This window comes from Pteropus alecto, unplaced genomic scaffold (genome assembly GCF_000325575.1).
Source record: "Pteropus alecto unplaced genomic scaffold, ASM32557v1 scaffold155, whole genome shotgun sequence".
In the NCBI taxonomy this organism is placed as follows: domain Eukaryota; kingdom Metazoa; phylum Chordata; class Mammalia; order Chiroptera; family Pteropodidae; genus Pteropus; species Pteropus alecto.
The window spans coordinates 16863612-16881970 of record NW_006438113.1 but is presented as its reverse complement, the minus strand read 5'-3'; the positions used below and the strand labels follow the sequence as shown (position 1 = coordinate 16881970).

General features: G+C 32.7%; 1 pseudogene; it reads left to right on the top strand.

The window, feature by feature from the left end:
• Window positions 1–12303: 12303 nt before the first annotated feature.
• Window positions 12304–12422, top strand: LOC112482777 (annotated as a pseudogene).
• Window positions 12423–18359: the final 5937 nt, after the last annotated feature.

Genomic DNA, 18359 nt, shown 5'->3' with positions numbered 1-18359 from the left:
TCATTGGATAATTTACCTTTTTCTATTAATTTGTGTTTTGAGTACTACAATGTAAACAATATTAGTAACTGGATTCCAAATTTCCTCCTGGGGAATGAACTCTCTTCATTTACAGAAGTTCTTCATAAAGTGATTAATATAAAAAATGATACCAGTATACCTGAGAGCTGGCTGCCAGTAAAGCATCAGAAAACATTTTTGGTAAGGAAATAAAGAGATGCAGTTGTTTTTAGTTTCCCCCTGGGGGATAGTATTGAGATTTAAAAAATATGATAGAGAAGGAGAGATGACAGAGGGTAATCAAACCTTAACAAGTTATTTATTTCTCTGTTACGTTTTTTGTAAATAGAACTTCTAGTGTGTTTTTTGTGATGATTACATGAAATAATTTAAGAAATATGCTTATGACAGTTCCCCAAATACAGTGAATACTCAGTAAATATTATTATTAATCAAAAGCATTAAGCAGACCTATTATTCTTAGAAATACATTCATATGTAATAACAGTTTGAATGATGAAAATATTGTTTCCCCCACAGAAATTATGGTAAAGATAAATAATGTTAAATTATTTCTTAACCTCTTTTACTTTAATATTATTATTTAAACCAAATGTGGAAGCTTAATAGTTTATTGGACACTGGGTGTAATTTCCTTAGTAGATGATAGAATAAAAAAGGAATAAAACACTAAAAAATATACTCTCTGCCATCTCTTATGGGAGATGCCCCAAGGAAACATGTCTAGATATTTCACAGAGAGAAATAAACTTATAAGAATATAAAAACATGAATCTAGTTGGAGGTCATAACATACAGAGCATTAAAAAAAAGAGTAAATAATAATTAGTCAGGGGAAATATGTTTCTTTTTTCCTGTTAAAATAATACACCTACTAAAAAATTAACTCAGCATTACCTTTTTATTGAACTGTTAAAATATGGCTAACATGTTTTTATTCTTACATTAAAGTCTTTTTTATGCACAAGTTTATAGGATAAAAATGACATATCAATAAAGCTTACATAAAAAACATGTAAGAGTCAGTCTAAATTTGGTTGTTTCAAACCTGAAGGCCATTTTTTGCTTCAAAATGTGCTTTCACACTAGTCCAAATCAAAATCTTCTTTCAAATTGTGAGAAAATGCATTGCAGGTAACTTCAGAAAGCTAAAACCATCTTACTTGTTACCTTCAACTTCAAAACAGAGAAATGCTTCATGAATTCTCATGCTGACCCATAGAGCAAACATTATTAGTCTATAATTGCACTAGTAAATTTATTACCTAATATGCCATAAACATTTTTGTAGGTGCCTTGTTTTTTTCAACTTAAACTAAATTTGTATCTTTAATATGATGGGAAATGTTTGCATTTTCTAGAGCTCTGACTTCTACCATTTTATGAATCCCATTTCTTTAATTGCCTAAGGATTGAGTGGTATCTTCATTGACATCAAAGACATAGCCACAGGGACTGGCTTTTTCATTCTTTAATTTATTTAAAACAGACAAATTAAATACCTTTGAGGGAGGGAAGTAAATTCATTATTTATTATCTCCCTTATATCTCTTCCTTCTTCACCTACTCCGACTCCTCCTCTATCGCCTCCTCCTCTTCCTCTTCCTCCTCCTCCTTATTATTATTATTATTATTATTATTATTATTATTATTACTCGCAGCAAGAGACAATCCTGAATGATAAAGTGAATAATATATATATTAACCTGGTGGTGTTCTATGTAAAACCAGACGATATGAGTAAAAAATTCATTGACAGGTAATAAGCTAAGATGAATAAGTACAAATATGCCTCTGTTTTAATGGGGACAGGATTACAATTGCCATAACACCATAAACAATCTATAAATTAGTAAGTATAAAGGTGATCATGAAACATCTTCAGAAGAATTAGAATGTGAAGGAAGTTCAGCTTTAAGAAGTTGTATATGAATGCAAGCAATAGTCACAGAACACAGAATTCTTAACTTTATCTGTAAAAAAAAGTGATTATTTTTTTTCGCTACCAGCAATCAGATCACAGGAAAATTTATTAGAAAGTCATAAAAATAACAACCAAGTCATCATGAGGGCATGGGACAAGCCCCAAAAAGATTCAAGCAAAGTTGAAAGGAATTGGAAAAGTAACTTTTTAAAGCTTACATCAAATATGGTTCCTTAGTATGAACAATTTGGGGAAAGCATTTATTATGTTTAGATTTATAATTTCTTCTCATAGATGTCATATTAGCATTAGGGATAGAAGAGTTGGCTAATATATCTATAATAACCAATTATTTTATGGCTAATTATGCCATAAGTATGAATTCATAAACTCCTTATGCAAAACATCTAAAGGCTTGATAAGAGTTAGTCAAAGAGGTTTCAACAGTGCATAAAAACTATTCCTTTTAATTTCTAAAAACAAGTTTTAATTACATACTGTTATAGCATTTCAACTGGGCTTATTGCACATTTGCAGGTTCAAGACCCTGATGGAAAATTATTTTAGAATAAAATTACACTAAAAAGGAAGTAATTTTAAGTAGATGATAGAAATAGTAAATATACTGTCATGTGAAAATAAACAAATTTGCAAGTATTTTCAATTGCTGACAAAAATGTTAACAAATTTCTGCTCTCTGATATCAAACTTCTGTCATCTATTCTTTTTGGTTTCTTGAGATGGATTCTGGATGCAGTGAATAGTCCAAAGAGATATCTATTAATTTTATATTTGTATTTTAACATTAATTCAAAACGTTGCAAAAATTGTACAATGAATCCCCATATTCCAGGCATTTGTCTTCCGTGAATGTTAATATCTTCTATAACAACAGACCAATTATCTAAACAAGGACATAAAATTAATATGATTTTATTAACTAAACTACAGAGCTTTTTTCAAATTGCACTGTTTCACAAATGTTTTTTGCTGGTCCAGGATCTAGTCCAGGACCTCACATTGTATCTAGTTGTCCCCAAACTGTGGCAGTTCCTCAGTCTTTCTCCATCTTTCATGGAATTGGCACTTTTTGAGTAATACTGCACAATTATTTTGTAGAATGTCCACAGTTTGAGTTTGGCTGATTTTTCCTCGTGACTAAATAAAGGTAATGTGTTTTTAACAAGAATGCCACAGAGTAATGTTCCGAGCTATGACCTTCCTATATCACATCAGGAGGCACTTTATATTAAATATGTGTCATTTTTAGTGATGCTAGCTTTAGTAATTGGCTAAAGTGATGTGTGCCAGGTTATTCCACTGTAAAGTTAATATTTTTTCTTCTATTATTAAATATATTGTGGGAAGATATTTTGAGACTAAGCAAATATCTTGTTTATCATATTTTTGCTCACTAATTTTAGAATACAGTGATGATTCTTATTTGAAACAATGATTACTGTACTGTTTACCAAAAGGCACTTTTCTATTTCTGACATTCTTTCTATGTTTGTTAAATTGCACATTTGAAACATGTATAATTTTATTAATCAATGTTACCCAAAAAAATTTAATTAGAAAAAAAGAAATCCTTGTTGTTTTATAAATAAATAAAATATATAAAAGAAGGAAAACAGCTCCTCAATGATTTAATTAACTACAAGATGGCTCAATATTTGGACAAATTTGAATAGAAAATACCTGGAAAATCAATGTGTAATAATTTTATAATGATTAAATGTGTTTTAAAGTAATAGAGTTATTAAGAGAGCATAACCTGGGAAATTAAATATATTCAAAATAACAGCTTGAGATGGCAAAAGAAGTAAAAATCAAGCATTTATGGGTGAAAAAGTGATAAAATTTATCTGAACAGTGTATGCTTTTGAAAGATTCAAAACTCATTCTTTTATGTCTCACTACAAAAGACTCATACCATTTGCAATGACATGGATGGATCTAGAGGATATTATGCTGAGTAAAAAAGTCAGACAGACAAAGATAAATACCATATGATTTCACTTACAGTGAAATCTAAGGAAAAAAAATAAACGAACACACAAAACGAAAACAGACTCACAGATACGGAGAGTAGACTGGTGATTGCCAGAGGAGAGGGAGTTTTGGGGACTGGGTGAAAAAGGTGAAGAGATGAAGAAGTACAAATTAGTAGTTCACCACTCACGGTCAAATCTCTTTCCTTCACCATATATTTGACCCCTTTTCAATATAACTGATTTCTGATTAATAACTTAAGGAGGACTCTTCTCTACAAATTTTCAGGTCTCAGCTACTCCGGAGGCATTAATCGATTTGGCATCAGAGATTCTCTCTTTATGTTTCATTAGTTTTTTGTTTGTTTGCTTTTAGCTCCAGTGACCATCCTAGCCAATTGCAGCTAAATTACCTCCTATTCTTCTTAGATCAATCTATAAAACAGATCTCCTTTTCATATTCTATAAATAGATTATAGATAGATTGGTCAATCAATCTATCGAACTATCTATCAATACGTAGGTAGGTAGATACATAAATACATATATACATACAGGCATACATACTCTGGTCTCTAAGATCTCAATCTTTCTCAAGATAAAATAACTTCCTTCCATCAGGACAACTACGTGCCTGACTTCATTTTTCTTTCTTTTTTCCATGTTCTTTGGTTGGCAAGATCATTTTTGGATTTCAATTGATAATATTCATTGTTCACTGAAAAAACGGCACCTAGATCTGGGTTTGTCTTTTTTTCATTTTTTTCATAGATTTTATTTTCATAGAATTACATTGAATTTTTCCTCCACTTTACACTAAAAAAATGACATATTTCCATATAATAAGGATCTTCATTCATTTTTATCTGCTTGTTAATGAAACTTATTATTTTCATATAATTAACCTGTAGTCTAGCTCTCTGAATTAAATAAGTATAATCAGAGCTTATGAAATAAACAGAATAAAATTTAGGCCATGTGCGTGTGATTGAAAATAATTATCTGCATTCAGGTGAGGGCATAATAAAAGTAGAGAATACAAAACAAGTAAAACAATTCGCTCCAGCTGACTATGCTTAAAGAGCCTATATAGTAACGTTCTGCTTGCTTTGAAGTAAGCTTTACCTGGAAATTAACCAAAAAATTTTCTGACAATATAGCCTGCAGAACATTCAGGCCTATAGTTGTTACATCTGTGGTAACAGTTTAAGAAGCTACTGAACCTATAGTTTATTTCTTGCTTGGCCTAGGACTGCTAAAGCCAGTTACAGCAGCTGTACCAACACCTGATTCCATACACAGAACTTTTATTAAACTAAAATCAGTGTCTATGCTTATTCCTATGGATTTCTTGACAATTCCTCAATATTATATAGTGGTAGGGGGAGGTATAAGAGTCAGTCTCATACTCATTTCTCCTTGCTTTGCATTATAACCAATAAATAATAAACCCAATGAACTATGTTCGGAATGGATAAAAATTGGGGACCGATACATTAGTTTTAGACTGGTCAAGCAAATATCAATGGCTAACTACTCTAAAAGAACAAGATCATCTGATCAAGTTAAATTGGAAAATGTAGTTTGGATCAACAATCAAAGTAAAGGGCTTCTTACTGTCTCCCAAGTTTTAGAACTCAATCACCATTGGTGGAAAGAATTGCATCTGTAGAGATATTATAGTTGATGACATTGAAGATTTCAGACCTACTTCATCACATAATTGCTGGCAATAGATGGAGCACAAAGAAGGAATAGATGAGCTCTCACTGTCTTCTTAATGCAGCAATCTGCAGCTCCTAGAATAAATATCAGATGCTTAATAATAAGAGTAAACTCTTATCTCTCTGTGAAAATACTAAATTAATTAGATGGAAAGAGAGTCTAAAAGTGTTTATTCCTATAATCTATCATTTTGAGAGAAAGGAAAATTATATTCCAAAGGAAACATAAGTATGAAACTAGTGCATTTCAATGTTTAGATGCAAGTGTTGTCAGACTAAGAACTTTCTTTTTAATAAACATCCACAATTAGTAAAATTGTTCAGAAACAATAAGAATAGGTTGTAGAAATAAAAAAATAATAAAATAAATAAATTTTAATAGTTTTTCAAAAAAGTATCAAGGAAAAAGCATGATCCAAAGTATATTAAAGTAACCTAGGAAGACCTAGGTTGCTGTAGGCATATAAAATATAAAAAATAAGGGATTATAAGCTGACAAGGTCCTTGCAATCTATGAGGTCAACCAAGGATTGCCTTGCCTGAAAAAAAAATTATATATTAATGTAATAAAAAAGAGAATCAGAAGACAGAGGATAGAGGCAGGATTACAGGGTATGTGTGAAAAAGAAAAAATATTGGAAATAAAATTAGGAATGAAAACTAGATGGCAAGGTTTAAAGAGAGTGATAAAATAGAGACAGAAAAAGTGCATGCTTCATTCAAAAGTTTGATTGTGCAAGAAAATGAGAGACATTGTGAAGATTTTTACATGATGGAGCAGAATTGCATGTGCTTGAAAAAAAAAACAAAACACAGAAGAATCAAGCAAAGAATAAGATAGTAAAACTACCTATGACCTGCAAAAAGGAAGAAAGGGTACTTAGTAAAAAGAGGATTCTTGGTTTGGTCTTGTAGATTGATATTATCAAAAATCTATCTGATTTTCCAATATCTGGTACTGAAAATTAAAGCAGTTTTTTGGGGGGGAAGGGGGAGGTGTAAATAAAGAGGACAGGAAGGGATGATTCTGGGTTCAAGAGACACAGTAAACTTTAGAGGGAATGAGGAAAGCCCTTTTGAAACTGAAGGGAAGGATGAGAAGATAGACTTTGTTCTCAATCTTTTGTGCGCAAGAGAACAATTGGCAAAGATTTTTTAAAATCTGATATTCAAGTCACATTTTTACCAAGCTACATTAGAATTTGTGGGAGTGGGAACAGGATCAGTGATTTAAAATTACCAAAGTGATTCCAATAAGCAGCCTGGATTAGGGACCACTGACAACAAAGCACATTTCCAAACATGTTCTATGAACACTAGTCCTGAAATATGCTACTTGAAACACTTGAGACATTTGAATGATTTGATTTAGGAGAAGTTTCTCCTCTATGCTCTCTTTCTGATTCAAAAAGTAGCATAGGATATTAAAGAGCCTGAGCGATCTTATAGTTGTTTTTTTGTTTGTTTGTTTGTTTGCTTTTTAAGAGCCCATTCCACATTGTTGACACAGCATTTTCCTCAAGTTATACCCTACAGACTTGTGATAAAGAATCAGGTAATGAAGGGATGCTATGTAGGAGTCTTGCTCTTAACCTTAGTCCAAGGGTAGCATATCTTTTCATGAAACAAGACTATTCAGTGACAGTATATCTTCATATATAAAGTGAGTTTGTAAGTAGATAGATAACTTTGCCAATGTCACACAATTAATTTACATTAAATTAAGGATCAGAAACAAATCGGGATATAAATAAATTTAAGTTTTACTTAAAATTTTCAGGACTAAAACAAGAGTCTCAGTTCATTAGATACACATTTCAGATGTAAAAATTACATTAACACAAAATTGTGAGGTGTGATTATTCAATTATTATATAAGAAAATATGGGAATGGTGTTTACTATATTTTTAAACTTTAGCCATTAGAGAACTTTAGGAATATAGAGTCAATGATTTGTAAAAAGAAACAGAATTCTGCTGTACTTATTTTATGTGGTGTGAAATGACATGGGGACATTCCAAACAAGTTTCCGTAGCTTCATTGATAGTGCTTTCATGCTACTCTGTATTTATATCCTGTTCCAGCACTGAGTGAAGCAATCCGATTATTATATTTCTTGAAGTTTCAGTACTAAAAACAAAATTGAACTGAGCATATGCACTTGTGATTTATTCACTAGGCTTTTGTCAATAAGATATTAAAGCTATTTCTTTGGTCATGAAATCTTATACCCCTCCAAACAAATTTATTAAGCTAAGAAATATACTAAATAACCTCGGTAGTATAATTTTCATGAATTCTTCATCCAAGGATTGTCTATTACCATCAATTCTTAAAGCTTTTGTCAAAAGATGTTTTCAATAATTCAATCAGCACTCTCTTAACTGTTTTATTTGGAGAAGAGGAGGCAGGGACAGGGAAGTTAAAATTTTCTGCTTATTCAAATATTGGATTTTCATCATGTATTGAGTACTCATTTTTAAAGACATAAGGGAAAATGAAATACATTGACACCATCTTAAACACTGTTTGCTCTCTGGTATGCTGATAAGCAACCCACTTGTGACAGTTGCGACAGGGTTTCTTGAAGGCATCAGTTTTTATCACTCTGTAAAGGCCAACTAAGAATGATTGTGCCTGATAGAGTGCTAAACTTTTTTCTCAGCAGAAGATAAGGGAAAAGGTCTCATTTAACTTCTTTTCCTGTAAAGTGTAAATTATAGTATGAATCACCTCACCAGATGAGTTTGTAATAACGAATCAAGATATGTATATAAAAATAAGAATCTATTCTGTACTGTTCAAATGTAAGGCATTTATGAATGGGTTTTTGATCTCTCCTAGTGCTTTCTTAATCATTAAGAAATACACTTGGGATTAAGTGTCCTGGGGTCCCCCAACAGTAATGTAAGTAAAAGATATTTTTGTGAAACATTCCAAGAAAGGGGTAGGTGGTAGCAGTCTCCTTTGACCCATGGCCAGGGCCATGACCCCACTCCCAGAGTGTTTTCTATCTTTTTATTCTCTGGGACTCATTTCCATTTGATGTTACCAAAACCCAGAAAAAAGAGTGCAAAATATTTATCTATGAATAATTCTTCAAAACTTCATTTGGGAACTATTCACATAAAACACAATTTGCTGAAATTCCAACATAAGAGTAAACACAAAGTCCTTTCTGTATTTTTTCATAGCAGACTTCATGTTTCTAACAAATAGCAACTTTGTAAATTTATATGACAGGCAAGATCAGAAGAATTTCCACCCTTAGACTATTTTTAACAGAATCCTGTAGAATTTTGCAGTTGAACATACTCTTTACATGTGACAGTTCTTTCACACTCTAAATAAGTGTCGTGTCAGTAAAGCGTGTGAATTAACAAAATTTAGTATCAGCCTCAACATTTCTGACACAGAACATTTCCTCCTAAGGAGACATTGACAAAAAATGAAAATCATTAAGTATATTTAGGTTTTTTCTAGACAGTAAATTTGAAAGCTTATGTTAGAGTGATGACAAAGGGAAACACAGATGAGAAGTATACAGCATTCAGTGCTGGCAGCCTCCTGAAAGATAAGAAGCCCCCTGACCTCACAAAATACAGCAGTGGCCTAGAAAAGAGACCAAGCAATTGCGGCATGAAAACATGTTTTTCTATTCTTCATAATCTGCAAACGTTGGTTGTACAGAGTGAGAACTTTAGTCATCCACAGAAGTTCTGAGGCTAAGAGCAAGGACAAAGCATTGTGGAAGAAGGATGTTTCAGAGTTCAGTATTTCCCTACCACATCAGACTGGGGCTCTGCCTAGGGTCTGTATTTTATAATGATCATTTCTTAACCTACTTAAGATTTAGCATGGGTATGAGGACAATGATATTGGTTGACATGACTTAATGACTTGTTAATTTTTGTCCCATCACATTAACTTTTCTCTTAAGTCATTGATTAATTTTTATTTTAGATTTTCATTTACAGGAAAGTTGCAAGAATATTACAGAGAGTTCCCAAGTACCTGAATTTAGTTTTCCCTATTGCTATGGTATATTTGTCACACTAATAAACCAATATTCATACATTATTATTATCTGAATTCCACTTTATTGAGATTTCCTTAGTTTTTACTTAATGTCCTTTTTATGTTCCAGGCCTGCATCCAGGTACTACATGCAGTTGTCATGTCTCCTTAGGCTTCTCTAGATTGTGACAACTTCTCAGATTTTCATTATTTTTCATGACCTTGACAGTTTTGAGGAATATCAGTAAGCTCTTTTGCTAAATGTCTGTACAGTTTTCTCATTTCCATTGTGTTATATAAATGGAATCCTACAATATACAGTCTTTTCAAATTGGCTTCTTTCACTTAGAAATATACATAGAAAATTTATTCATGTTGTTGTATGAATTGAAAGTGCATTCCTTTTCTTCACTGAGTGGAATTCCACAGAGTGGAAGTTCCACAGTTTGCTGAGTCATTAAACTATTAAAGAAATTTATCATTTCTTTCATAGTTTCGCAAGCATGAACAAAAATTCTCTGACTATTTACGAGTTTTTGTGTGAATGTGTTTTCTAGTCCGATAAATAAATAGCTAGGAGTAAAAATGCTTAATCAATGTTAAGACTGGAATTCTGGTTTCTCAGCATTGGGTATTGCCAAAGTTTTAGTATTTAACATTCTAATAGATTTGCAGTTGTATTTGTTGTTTTAATTTGCATATCCATAGTAACACTTGTTGCACATTTTTTCATATAACCATTTGTCCATCTGTATATTTTAAAGGTGAGGTGTCTATTCAGAGCTTTCACTCATTTACTTATTGAGATTGTTTTTTTGTAGTTGAATACTAAGAGTTCTTTTTATATTCTGGATACAAATATTTGAATATATGTTTTGCAAACACTTTCAGTTTGTAGCTTGTATTTTTAGTCTCTTAATGTTTTCTTTTTTTTTAAAGCAAGCATTTTTTTCTTTAAATAAAAAAAGTTTAAAATTTAAATTTAAAGTTCAACTTACCATTTTATTTTTATGGGTCATACTTTAAGTACCAGTAATTCATCTTCAAACCCAATTACATGCATATTTCCCCTATGTTTTCTTCTAAAAGCTTAATAATTTTGCATTTTGCATTTAGGTCTCTTTTCACGTCAAATTTTGTATAAGGTATGAGGTGTTTGTTTAGGTTGATTGTTTTGTATATTGAGAAGTCCAGTTGTTGAAAAGATTCTTTTTCTACTGAATACAGTTGTGCCATTATCAATAATTAGTTGACTATACTTGTGAGTCTGTTTGGGCTCTCTCTTCTGTTTCATTGATCAACCGATCTATTCTTTTGCCAGTAGGATGCTATCTTGATTACAGTGACTTTAAGAAAAATTTTAAATTAGGTTTTAAGAATGAAAGTGATATCTTCCAAATTCTTTATATGTTGGAGCTGATACCAGAAGCTTCATTACATTAACTTTTACATATCCCTATCTTGATATTATTTAACACGTGTCCACACAAAAAGGAAATTCTACTCTACATTGTACCATCACTTTCTATTTTTTAGAATTTCTAACTTATAATGACATTTCACATGACCTTTAATCATCTTAGTATCTGTGACAGTAAGATTGAACTAAGTAGTATATCTTTGTTTTTCTATTGAGCAACTGAAGACACAGAAAAAGCAGGTGATTTACCTGGGTTCATACAGCCAGAGTGTGGCAAAAATATTCTTATAGAAGTATTAAATCCCATCTTTACAGAAGTGGGAGAAAAGTAATTCGTGATCAAAATCTTCTAAATTCATTATGTCATGCCAAATAAATTCTAATTCTCGTTTTAAAAAAAAAAACAAACTGAAGTAAAATTCTCAAAAGTCTTACAATAAACAAGTACCATTACTTTATAGTTATGACCCACACATAATCATTTGGCTTTTCACTAAATTTATTCTGTGGCTACAGCATAATTGGGTAGGTTAAATATTTAAGAGGCCAAGGGAGATAATCACTTTGGGTTTATATTGGCAAAAATCCACTCATTATTTGAAATGTTTTCTTTTACCTAATTCTGAATTGCTGTGGATTATTCTCTGGTGTTTAGATATAGATTACTGGCTGAAATATTGAGGTTTAAATTCAGATCTTGGCAATGTTTGTAAAGAAAATTAGATTCTCATCACATTAGAAAGTTCAAGCCCCAAGTGCCTAGATATTACAGCTTTCGTATAAAATTGGAGGAATAAGGAACCTTACTGGGGAATTAGCATCTTAGAAATAAGGTTCTAATCCATCATGACATTGATTTGGTTCAGTTGTAGGTGTTCTTTCCAATTATCACTTTACCCAGATAATAAAAGCCTACCTATACTTTGAAATAAATAGTAGCATTTAAACATTTCTTTCAGTATTTTTGTTCTAGTTCACTATATACATTAGAGCATCAGTGTAATATTGTTCCAAACTTATGAAGGGGCAGCCTATGGCATTTCAGAAATACTTTATATCAGAGTATAAAGTTCAAGACATAAGCTCTATGTCTATTTACCATTGTATCCTAGTGCCCCATTCTGGCACATAGTTTATACCTAATAAAAATTTAAAAATATATATTTGGCATAGTAGACATCAACTAAATCTTTATCCTCTTTGTCTACGGCCATGCTACCCTGAATGTTCCCAATCCCGTCTGATCTTGGAAGTTAAGAAGGGTTGGACCTGGTTGGTACTTGGAGGGGAGACCGTCTAAGAAGACTAGGTAATATAAGCATAAAAAGTAAAATGATAAGAGATTGCAAGCTGACAAGGTCCTTGCATCCTTGCAATCTGTGAGGTCAACCAAGAGTTGCCTCACCTAAAATCAATCAATCAATCAATCAATCAATAGATAGATTGATAAATCTTTATCCTCTCAACTCTAGAAAGAAGTTGATGAATAACTTCTAAAGTTCAGTAAGAAGAGTCTATGTAAATTCTTGTCCTAATCTTCCATATAGCTACACTCAGGTTAGAATATAAGACGGAATTGAAGAAAAATAAAAATATAGAAAAAAAGTGAAACATTGCAAGAGTGATGCAAAAAATTTTAGAGATTATAGTATTATAACATATAGATATGTGTTTTAAATTGATGATAGACATAGAATAAAGTTTAGAAAGAGGTAAGTTTTACCTGAGTGTTCATTAATAGTATATGAAAATATTATTTTAACTATTAGTAAGCAATTTTTAAAATTTTCTTGTGCACCATGCTTTCCTATTGCATTTCTGCCTTGAGCATCAAGATCTCAGACATAATTATTGTCACAGAAGGAAGACAAAGAGAAAAAATCAACATTCAGCATTAGACTTTAAAAGCAAGCAGCAAAGGCCCATTTTAGAGACCAAAATTGTGAAAGCCATAGTTTACTTTGAAGAAATCTTGTTGTTGTTGTTGTTCTTGTGTTTTTGTTTTGTCACTGTTGTTTTATGTATCAAAATGCAAAACTCCAAAGGAAAAGCATTTATGGATAAGTAGTGAATTGATTGAGTAGATGCAGAGAGATGAGAACCAATTCTCAGGAAAGCATTACAAAAGGATCAATTAAAGCTAGGTACACCTCTTCTGTCATCTCCAACTCAGAGATGAAGATGAAATAAGCTAAAGGAATAAAAGGAATCTAAAAATAGCCTAACCATTCATTCATTGGGAGAGAAAAGGAGAGCAAGAGTCAAAAAGCCTTCCCTCCTTAATATAATTCACCTACCGACAATGCAACCAATCTCTTTTTTGAGGCCTTCTTAATATCTGCATGAACCCCTGGTCCAAACAGACAGGGCTGTCATGCATTAACTGTGAAGGCAGATAAAACTAATGAATTTTGTGAATCATGGTCATCACGTGCAATTAGGCATCCACTGCTCTCCTAGAGAACAACTCATCACCAAATAAAAGATGTGACATTTAAGTAGGATTCATCTGAGAAGTGCCATCTCTCTAATTGCAAATCATAAACAGGTGGCACTCATTTCCCATTTCTCTTGAGAAGTCACCAAAAATATCATAGCATTTCAACTGAGCTTCAGTTGAAAATAAATGTTCATTTCATTATCTCCTTAAGCATTAGAGGATGAGAAAAAAGAGGAGAAATTAACTGTCTGCTATTTTCTTTTTATAGTTTTGACAGAAGTAGAACCCCAATCAACTGATGGACAATGGCACAAAGGGACACTAAAGTGATATTAGGAATGTCTGCAACCTATTATTCAGGCTCCATGTTGAACAGATGTCTCAGCATTTTCAAAGAAGATTTAGAACATTATAGAGTAGGACAGTCATGCAGCAGCCCAGGTAAAGAAAAATCTATGAGAAATCAAAGTCATAGAAAGATCTGTGAGGAATATAACTCAACCCAATATACTGACTAAAGTCATATCTTCATCACTGGAATTGTTCCAGAAAGTCACAGATAATTTACAAAACTTACAGGAAATTTGAATTATATAATAATCTTTAGCCTACTGCATGAGTAACAGATAACTTTCCAGAGTCTAGCAAATCCAGTGGTGGACAGAGCGAATGGTAGTGGGATTGAAGGGAGATCAAAAAAAAATCCAGCAATCATTTTTTTTTTTTTAATCACCACACCTAATAACCACTTTATGTTCATTATGTGAAAAAAAGAGAAAAGAAAATAGCTTGACATCTGGCCAGCCTCCTCACTCTGAGGAATTATGCTCAGTTCTGGGCCTTTAAAATACGCAGATTGGCTTATTAAATTTGGAAAAGGCTGAGGCCCAGCTTAAAGCATGTGGAGTTCACCTTGAAAGAAGGCCCTTTAAAAAATTATAATCCTGTATGGAAGTAACTTAAGTGTCCTACGATAGATGATTGGCTAAAGAAGCTGTGGTACATATATACAATGGAATATTGCTCAACCATAAGAAGAAATGAAATACTGCCATTTGCAACAACATGGATGGACCTTGAAATAATCATACTAAGCGAAATAAGCCAGACAGAAAAGATTGGCAATCACATGATATCATATAAGTGGTATATAAACCTAAAAGCAACAAATGAACAAGACAAATAAGCAGAGACTCATGGACATGGACAATGGACTAGAGGTTACCAGGAGAGAGGGGGCAGGGATAAAGAGGAAAATAAAATGGTAAAAAATATAATAAATAAATAAATAAATAAATAATTATAATCCTGAACATTTACTATGTCCTATTGCTACTGAGGCTTGTTACCTCTGTGGGCTCTACTTTAGTCCTTATTAGTTAGGATCATTAATCTGGGTAAATTTCAGTATTTTTAGCTACATATTAGAGATTAAAAATAATAAACACTTCTATTGGAATTGTTATTATTAATGACTTTATTAATATAAAACATCTTAGCACAGTAACAGCCACATAAATGTGTGATTGTCATTATTAATACTAGCTTTGTGTTGGTGACTGTGCATTTGAAGAAACACACATGTCTGAGACTTTATAGACTGACTCAAACAAAGAAAGACCTTCACCAATTAGCCTTGCTAAAGTTTCTGGTAGTTTCTTGAATCTTTTTTGTGGATGTGCATGTTTTACTCCTCTCCTTTCCTTGTGGGACAGAAGTCTTAAGGTTGTGTGCCTTTTGCCAGTAAGATAGAGGTGTGTTGGCCATGATAAGCCACCTGCCCCTTTTAACATTCAACTCCTCTCCTTTCCTCTTGATGTACAAAATTCAGAATTGAATGTATTCTAATATCACAGAGCCATGCTACTACCAAAGCCACCCTCCCCTTTTCCTTAGGACAGTGCACTAAAATTCTAGGACATTAGGTTGAAGTTCCACTTCTCCTAAATGAGAATTCTCAAGACTATGTACCTTCTTTCAGTTTTGCAGAGCCACATCAACTGCTGAAAGCTGCCTGCTCCTTTGCTTTGTTTTTAGCTGTTTAGGGTGTTAGAACTATGCAAGTTCTCTCTGCATTCTGGGTGAGATGAGACCATAGCAGGTCTCTTTGCCAGTGCCCTGAGATTGGATGCTCACCTCTCTCTCTCTTTCCCCACTCCAGGGAGAAATTGCAGGTTGAGATTTCTCTTGGTGCGGAGCTACTCTGACTAAGGGGAAGGACTCCCACAGGTAAAATGAAACTGTTCTTATCCATTTTAATGTGGCTATTGTCAGTTTTGTAGTCATCTAGGGTACTAAAACTTCTTAACTTGATTCTGGAATTTCATAAATGTATTCGGTTTTTATAGTTATTAAATTAGTGCTTCTGTGGGAGGATGAGGGTTGGAACTTCCTAATCTGCTATCTTGCTGATGTCATTCCCACTAATTTAACTCAATTTCTGCTCTCTAAATCAGAACAGAGTAAGAGGAATGTCTGTAATGAGATAAAATGATGTTTAATTTATTTTATAATATTATGTCATCAAAAGTAGTTTTAATAGATGCTCATTTTAATCTACTTTGAATCTGTTGATAGACTCTACTCCAGGCTTATGATACCCTAATTGAAAGTCACCCTACTCATCATTAGAAGAAACATTATTCTTTACCCCAACGCTCAATTTTGAGTCAGAATAACACCACTGAAAATATAATCACCAAATATCTTAGATAAGTGAAAAAGCTCACTCACTCCCTTGTTCTCTAAGCCATTTCAATTACATGATTTCTTCTATATTTGTCAAGTGAGTTTATACATTTTTGATACTCCCTCAGAACATACCAGAACTTTAAACCTGGAAAATCATATTGCTACTATTCCCTCTAGGTCCACATAGATTATTTTAAGTATCAGAACACGAGTGTTTAAGTGTTCTTGGACAATGACAATGATCGTACAATTATAATCAAGGTTAAACCCACATATCTTTGAAAATATGTAGGTAGAAATCTATTTATGGAAATCTATTAATCTAAACATTAATATGGAAAAAAAAACTTCTGAGGTCATATGACCCTGCATTTTCTTACATCTTCTGGTCTTTAAAATATAAGAGTCTAATCTTGAGTTTCTGGGTAAGATGACTCACAGCTTATCCAAATGAAGCACTCTACTGTTATGGACCAATGGTTCCCTGAGAAGCTTCAGGAAACCACATTATGGGGAAGCTGGATTTAAACTGAAAAATGAATTATGCTGCAATAGACAGACAAATCAATTCTATCTTTTTGTACAGAAGCCAGCTACATCTATTACTGAGTAGGATACTCAGTGATTCCACTTCAAGTGACATTAAAAAAAAAAAAAGAACAAGAGATGTCAAAGAAAAACTATATTTTTGGAAGTAGAATCTACATTTTGTTGTTAATTTGAATTTCTTATCACCAAATTTCATGACCTCAATTTCATTATGAAAATCTACTTTGAATGAATTCAATAACTGGAAAATTAAAGTTCAACTATAACCATATTTAATATCTTATTTGATTCAGGTCTTAAATATTTTAATTATTCAATGTGGTAAAAAAAAAATCTTGCAATAAAATTCCCTACAAGAAATACATTAAAAAACTCTCTACCCAAACTGTGTTTAAAATGTTGTATCTTCTACCCACTTAACTATGCATTCGCCCATTCCTTACCCACTCACTAACTACCCCTGCACCATGCCCATTGCATTTTCCACTCTATCAAGTTTGTAAACCATATTCTCTTTTTACTTAATATCAGGCTTTCAGTGTATTCCATAAAGAGCAGTTTGCTCTTAAATATACAACAAAGAACTTTGTGTATTTATTTTTCTACAAGGTAAACATTCTAGGAAAATCTCCAAAGGATGTCCCTAACACTTTTTTGTGTCCAAAATGTATCTTTGTGGTTTTTCCTTTCTTGAAGTTTGTGGAAGTCAAGTTGCACATTTGTTTTGGGGGGAGAAAAAGTACCCTAAAAATTAAACTGAGAGAATACTGGCTGAGTATCCCTATCCACAATCTCTGTGGTTCAACACAGTCTGGTTGAGAAAAGCTGAGACATGATGGAGTTCTTGGCTTTTGCCATCACCTTGTTTGCTGGTGCTCTGGTGCTCTCTAAGAAGTCACTTCCTTCACCTCCTCCCCATTACTTAATGTAGTCAAAACACTCATTATTGATTAACATACTTTTGAGAAATATAAGTTCACCATTTAATATTGGAATAGTTGACAGAAATAGAAATGCTAGTCTAGTTGAAAAGACAGACAAATAAACACACATTTTCAATCTATGAGAAGCAAGTTTGAGATACTATGGGTCAGAAAAATAACACTTTTTCTGGCTACTTTAGTCTTAAGGGTAACCAAGAGGGCTTAAAGATCCCCTCAGTGTGATTAAACTTTAGACAGCTTTCTTCCTGACTTTAAGCTCTTGACTTACTTTTTCTTAGTGCACTTAAGAAAATGTGATTGTAAATCCTTTCTCTGTCCCTACAAGGTGTAAATATTCTCACAACCCTTTTATAACCTACATAAACCTTTGTCAAGGACCTGGGAGCCATCTCTTTAAAATGTAATCAAGAAAGATATGACCCCTATCTCCCAGTCTATGTGGGGGAGTAGGAGCCTAACTTAGATCAGCACCAATTAGCCAACACAAATGTTCTAATCATATTAACTAACTTTCTCCCATAACATCTTCCAGTATTTTTCCATTAGCTCACCTCAGCCTTTAAAAACTCTCCCACTCTTTGTTTCAGAGGAGTTGAATTTAATCTCTCTCCATTATTGCAATATTCTTGAGCAT